Source organism: Dendrobates tinctorius, unplaced genomic scaffold, assembly GCF_039654945.1.
Source record: "Dendrobates tinctorius isolate UK_male_01 unplaced genomic scaffold, ASM3965494v1 ptg000192l, whole genome shotgun sequence".
In the NCBI taxonomy this organism is placed as follows: Eukaryota; Metazoa; Chordata; class Amphibia; order Anura; family Dendrobatidae; genus Dendrobates; species Dendrobates tinctorius.
This window is the reverse complement of record NW_027361859.1, coordinates 2,372,661-2,379,677: the sequence shown is the minus strand read 5'-3', so window position 1 is coordinate 2,379,677 and position 7,017 is coordinate 2,372,661. Positions and strand designations below refer to the sequence as shown.

Below are 7,017 nucleotides of genomic sequence, written 5' to 3'. Positions count from 1 at the left end.
TCTGTACACCTCGTACACACGCGGCTCCGCTCTGTACACCTCGTACACACGCGGCTCCGCTCTGTACACCTCGTACACACGCGGCTCCGCTCTGTACACCTCGTACACACGCGGCTCCGCTCTGTACACCTCGTACACACGCGGCTCCGCTCTGTACACCTCGTACACACGCGGCTCCGCTCTGTACACATCGTACACACGCGGCTCCGCTCCGTACACCTCGTACACACGCGGCTCCGCTCCGTACACCTCGTACACACGCGGCTCCGTACACACACGGCTCCGCTCCGTACACCTCGTACACACACAGCTCCGCTCCGTACACCTCGTACACACACGGCTCTGCTCCGTACACCTCGTACACACACGGCTCCGCTCTGTACACCTCGTACACACGCGGCTCTGCTCCGTACACCTCGTACACACACGGCTCCGCTCCGTACACCTCGTACACACGCGGCTCCGCTCCGTACACCTCGTACACACGCAGCTCCGCTCCGTACACCTCGTACACACGCGGCTCCGCTCCGTACACCTCGTACACACGCGGCTCCACTCCGTACACCTCGTACACACGCGGCTCCGTACACACACGGCTCCGCTCCGTACACCTCGTACACACGTGGCTCCGCTCCGTACACCTCGTACACACACGGCTCTGCTCCGTACACCTCGTACACACACGGCTCCGCTCCGTACACCTCGTACACACGCGGCTCCGCTCCGTACACCTCGTACACACGCGGCTCCGCTCCGTACACCTCGTACACACACGGCTCCGCTCCGTACACACACGGCTCCACTCTGTACACCTCGTACACACGCGGCTCCGCTCCGTACACCTCGTACACACGCGGCTCCGCTCCGTACACCTCGTACACACACGGCTCCGCTCCGTACACACACGGCTCCACTCTGTACACCTCGTACACACGCGGCTTCGCTCCGTACACCTCGTACACATGGCTCCGCTCCGTACACCTCGTACACACGCGGCTCCGCTCCGTACACCTCGCACACACGCGGCTCCGCTCCGTACACCTCGTACACACGCGGCTCCGCTCCGTACACCTCGTACACACGTGGCTCCGCTCCGTACACCTCGTACACACACGGCTCTGCCCCGTACACCTCGTACACACACGGCTCCGCTCCGTACACCTCGCACACACGCGGCTCCGCTCCGTACACCTCGTACACACGCGGCTCCGCTCCGTACACCTCGTACACACACGGCTCCGCTCCGTACACCTCGTACACACGCGGCTCCGCTCCGTACACCTCGTACACACACGGCTCCGCCCCGTACACCTCGCACACACGCGGCTCCGCTCCGTACACCTCGCACACACGCGGCTCCGCTCCGTACACCTCGTACACACACGGCTCCGCTCCGTACACCTCGTACACACACGGCTCCGCTCCGTACACCTCGTACACACACGGCTCCGCTCCGTACACCTCGTACACACACAGCTCCGCTCCGTACACCTCGTACACACGCGGCTCCACTCCGTACACCTCGTACACACGCGGCTCCGCTCCGTACACCTCGTACACACACGGCTCCGCTCCGTACACCTCGTACACACACGGCTCCGCTCCGTACACCTCGTACACACACGGCTCCGCTCCGTACACCTCGTACACACACGGCTCCGCTCCGTACTCCTCGCACACACGCAGCTCTGCTACATCCACCCTGTAAACCCCTCCTGACCCCACACAGAAACTTCCCCTCATCCAGCACCATGACAACCAGCACAGCAGAGTCCTGCATACACTGAGGCCCCTGATCATGTGACCCCTGACTCCTCCCCTCCTGTGACCTCATCCCAGGTCCTGTGCGCACAGAGCAGCCATATATGTGGAGTGCGGCTCTGCAGGTGGAGGTAGGTGCTGGAGTGGCCCTTTATTCCCTCAGGATTAGTCGGTGGTCACATTTGGGTCACACAAGACACAAGTCTTTGTGATTGGTGTGTGATCCAGTTCTCGGCACCATGTCGATAGTGTCTTCTGGTAAGGCTGTAGCTCCTCACAGATGACCTCTATGCGCTGCTTGTTTTTTTCAGCATAGTCTCTCACAGAATAAACATTGGGGTCTGTGAGGCCTGCCAGGGGCGCAGTTGCCGGGACCCTTCGGCCTCACTAGCTGAGATTTCTAGTACTTTTCCTCGTATTCCAGAAAGCAAAGCTCTTTTCTGTTTTCCTCCGGTACCTCAGTATGTCGGGCGCCTTTCTTCCTGGCTGGGCTGTGTTTTTCAGGGTTTCCTTTCCGGGGTATACTTAGGGCTCTGTTCACACATCCATTCAGATATTCCGTTTATCTGTCCCATTACAGACAAACCGAATCTTGTTAATCCAACGACGACCAAACACCGTATATTTTCCGCCCCTTGTGTTGGACTTTATCTCTGCGCCATTTTAAATAGTTTCTGGTTAAATCTCCTATTTCTGCAATCTCTCAGATGCAGGTCGGGTCTGCAACTGGTAGACGCAACAGGGGACCGTGGGGCGAGGACAGAAGAATACACGGTGACATTAGGAGCTTTCCTCCCAAGCCAACTCGATTCTACTCTTGACCATGATCTAGAAGAGTGGATGGGTGAAGCTGGAAGGAAGCCCCCTTAGGCTCTGTGCCCACATTGCAGAAACGCTGCGGAATTGTCCGCAGCATTTCCGCAACTCCCCGCCACGGGTAAAACACATGTGGAGTTCGCATGCATTTTCTAGCAAAACAAGTGTTTCAGCTTTTAGAATGTTTGCGCTTTTCCAAGCGATTTGAAGCATCAGTTGGAAAAGTGATTGACAGGTTGGTCACACTTGTCAAGCATAGGGCCTCGTGCCTGACAAGTGTGACCAACTTTTTACTATTGATGCTGCCTATGCAGCATCAACAGTAAAAGATATGGATATTCTCACCTACTGTCGGTCCCCGGAGTCCTCCCGGCCCTCAGCGGAGCTGCCAGCAAGCTCAGTTCCCAGGGATGCATTGCGCGAATGACCTCTGATGACGTAGCAGTCACGTGACCGCGTCGTTCGAGCACTGCATCCCCGGGAACGGAACTTGCTGGCAGCACCGTGAGGGCCGAGAGGACTTCGGGGGTCGACAGCGGGTGAGTATATCCCTATTTTTTATTTTAATTCTATTTTTTACAGGAATATGGTACCCAGGGCATGGAGCAGAGTCTCTTCTCCTCCAGACCCTGGGTACCATCCGCACATGAAGCGCTCACTTTACGCATGGTGGACACAGCCACATGCGGAAAGTGGGCGTTTCAATGCAATCCTATGGTGGCGAAATCGCCGCGATTCAGCAAAATTAATGGACATGCTGCGGATTTTACCGCGATGCGATTCTGTAGCGGAAGAATCCACAGCATGGGCACAGTAACTGCGGAATCCCATAGGATTGCATGGGGATACGCTTTGTTAGCGTTTTTTAAGCGTTTCCTCAGCGGCAAAAACACGGCGGAAACGCTTAAAAAACGCAATGTGAGCATACCGCCTTATGGGTACTAGACCCATGAGGCAGAAGCCCCTGTGTGGACACCAACTAACCCTGTGGCAAAGGTTACATTTTTACAAAAGGATTAAAAACATATGTGACATTTGCTACCGTGACGAGGTGGAGTGGCTTGGTATACATTTTTTGCAAAAAACGTATCGACTAAATACCCTGTATTCGTCGTTATACAGCACTTGCTGATTACTGTCATGTTTTTTTACTGCAGAGTATTTTTTGCAAATTTGTCATTTTGTGTTTTCTTGTGTTTCAACCATTTACAAAAGGCAGGAACTGATATAGAAGGCATAATATTTTCCACTATATTTTTTTTATTATTAACTAGTATCAGTTTTATATTTTGTTTCATATTTGGGCTAATATTTTCCTATCTCATATGTAAAGTTTTGAGAAAACTGTTCGTTATGGGTAGTATACAGAGTGTGACAGAGTCACTAGCTATGTAGAGGAAGGGAGGTAAGTCTCACTGAGCAGGCAGTGGTCAGTGATGTGAAATCGGAGTGTTTTTTTTTCCTTTTGCTTCCAGCACACTATGTGCTGAGAGGCCATTTACAGAGTTTAATGGAACGGTTTCATGTGAGCACCCGCAGTGCAGGCAGGAGGGTGGTCACTGTACCCCTCTACCTGCAGGACCTGCAGGTGTTTGAGGACCTGCAGGGATGTCATGATCACGTGCCCAGCACATATGACAATATACCAGAACCTGTGGTTCAGTGTGTGTGTGGTGCTGTGGGGAGAAGCTGTACTTCCCACAGAAGTAAAGGACTGGGAGTAGTTTTCCCTAATGGTGTGCAGGAGGACCCCACACCAAGGAGGACTGAACTGTATAGTATAATTGTGACGACCGTCTGGTGCGAGTCTGGACTACAATTGAGACAGCACCCCGAGCAACCCCGAGACCATTTACCCCTATACATCTGGAATTACAGCAGAGCCCAGAAGGTAGCTGTCTGTATAAGAACAGTGGACCAGAGCAGGACAGTCGCCAGAAAGGGATAAATTAACGGAACCGAAGGATTAGTCAGGAGTCCAGGGCTAAACCAGGCGGGCGGCAGAGGTACAAAATCGGCAGACAGTAGAGTTGAGCGAAACGGGTCGAAAAAATTCAAAAGTCGCCGACTTTTGGCAAAGTCGGGTTTCATGAAACGAAACCCGACCCTAGGATGAGGTCGGCCACGAGGTCGGCGACTTACGCGCCAAAGTCGCGTTTCAAAAGTTTGTTTTGCGCTCTTTTTCAGCCAATCAGGATCCACGGACACTGTGGGCAACGTGATGACATAGGCACGGGTCACCACCATCTTTCAGAAGGGCATGCAAGTGATTGGCTTGCTTTGGTGGGCGTCACAGGGGGTATAAAAGGGCGTGCACGCCGACCGCCATCTTACTTCTGCCGATCTTAGTATAGGGAGAGGTTGCTGCTGATTCTGTAGGGAGAGCGTTAGGCAGGGAAGAAGACAAAAAAACTGCTTCTGCTGCTAGCGATTTGGCCTGCACAACACACAAGTCACTGTGTGTGCAGTGCAAGGGGAGGCTATATTGTGGTGTATCAGTGGTGTTGGTTGTTGGGCTGCCTTCTAAGGCTTCCTGACACGCTGGCATTGCTGTTTACCCACTGCTCCGCAAACTGCTTTTTTAAAAGCAGTCCAATCTCCCTTATCCTCTCGTCACTTTGGTCACAGGCAGCTGTGCCATCGAGCGTGTCACATAGCGCTCAGATATCAGTGGGCCGCACACAATCCACAAGTGTCCAGTGTCCAAAAGTGTACGCAGAGATTCAAAATCTCCATTATCCTCTCGTCACTTTGGTCACAGGCAGCTGTGCTATCGAGCGTGTCACATAGCGCTCAGATATCAGTGGGCCGCACACAATCCACAAGTGTCCAGTGTCCAAAAGTGTACGCAGAGATTCAAAATCTCCATTATCCTCTCGTCACTTTGGTCACAGGCAGCTGTGCCATCGAGCGTGTCACATAGCGCTCAGATATCAGTGGGCCGCACACAATCCACAAGTGTCCAGTGTCCAAAAGTGTACGCAGAGATTCAAAATCTCCATTATCCTCTCGTCACTTTGGTCACAGGCAGCTGTGCCATCGAGCGTGTCACATAGCGCTCAGATATCAGTGGGCCGCACACAATCCACAAGTGTCCACTGTCCACAAGTGTACGCAGAGATTCAAAATCTCCATTATCCTCTCGTCACTTTGGTCACAGGCAGCTGTGCCATCGAGCGTGTCACATAGCGCTCAGATATCAGTGGGCCGCACACAATCCACAAGTGTCCACTGTCCACAAGTGTACGCAGAGATTCAAAATCTCCATTATCCTCTCGTCACTTTGGTCACAGGCAGCTGTGCCATCGAGCGTGTCACATAGCGCTCAGATATCAGTGGGCCGCACACAATCCACAAGTGTCCACTGTCCACAAGTGTACGCAGAGATTCAAAATCTCCATTATCCTCTCGTCACTTTGGTCACAGGCAGCTGTGCCATCGAGCGTGTCACATAGCGCTCAGATATCAGTGGGCCGCACACAATCCACAAGTGTCCAGTGTCCAAAAGTGTACGCAGAGATTCAAAATCTCCATTATCCTCTCGTCACTTTGGTCACAGGCAGCTGTGCCATCGAGCGTGTCACATAGCGCTCAGATATCAGTGGGCCGCACACAATCCACAAGTGTCCACTGTCCACAAGTGTACGCAGAGATTCAAAATCTCCATTATCCTCTCGTCACTTTGGTCACAGGCAGCTGTGCCATCGAGCGTGTCACATAGCGCTCAGATATCAGTGGGCCGCACACAATCCACAAGTGTCCACTGTCCACAAGTGTACGCAGAGATTCAAAATCTCCATTATCCTCTCGTCACTTTGGTCACAGGCAGCTGTGCCATCGAGCGTGTCACATAGCGCTCAGATATCAGTGGGCCGCACACAATCCACAAGTGTCCACTGTCCACAAGTGTACGCAGAGATTCAAAATCTCCATTATCCTCTCGTCACTTTGGTCACAGGCAGCTGTGCCATCGAGCGTATCACATAGCGCTCAGATATCAGTGGGCCGCACACAATCCACAAGTGTCCACTGTCCACAAGTGTACGCAGAGATTCAAAATCTCCATTATCCTCTCGTCACTTTGGTCACAGGCAGCTGTGCCATCGAGCGTGTCACATAGCGCTCAGATATCAGTGGGCCGCACACAATCCACAAGTGTCCACTGTCCACAAGTGTACGCAGAGATTCAAAATCTCCATTATCCTCTCGTCACTTTGGTCACAGGCAGCTGTGCCATCGAGCGTGTCACATAGCGCTCAGATATCAGTGGGCCGCACACAATCCACAAGTGTCCACTGTCCACAAGTGTACGCAGAGATTCAAAATCTCCATTATCCTCTCGTCACTTTGGTCACAGGCAGCTGTGCCATCCAGCGTGTCACATAGCGCTCAGATATCAGTGGGCCGCACACAATCCACAAGTGTCCACTGTCCACAAGT

The 7,017-nt window shown here is 53.1% G+C and overlaps 1 protein-coding gene across 3 annotated transcripts in view; it reads left to right on the top strand.

Annotated features, from left to right (window-relative positions):
• Positions 1-1,760: 1,760 nt before the first annotated feature.
• Positions 1,761-7,017, top strand: part of LOC141055780 (uncharacterized) — a 79,860-nt gene continuing 74,603 nt past the window's right edge. For 2 of the 3 annotated variants that reach the window (XM_073552485.1, XM_073552483.1), the window contains exon 1: positions 1,899-2,019. The gene's annotated coding sequence lies outside the window, so the exon portion shown is untranslated. The other variant, XM_073552484.1, reaches the window with a different exon arrangement.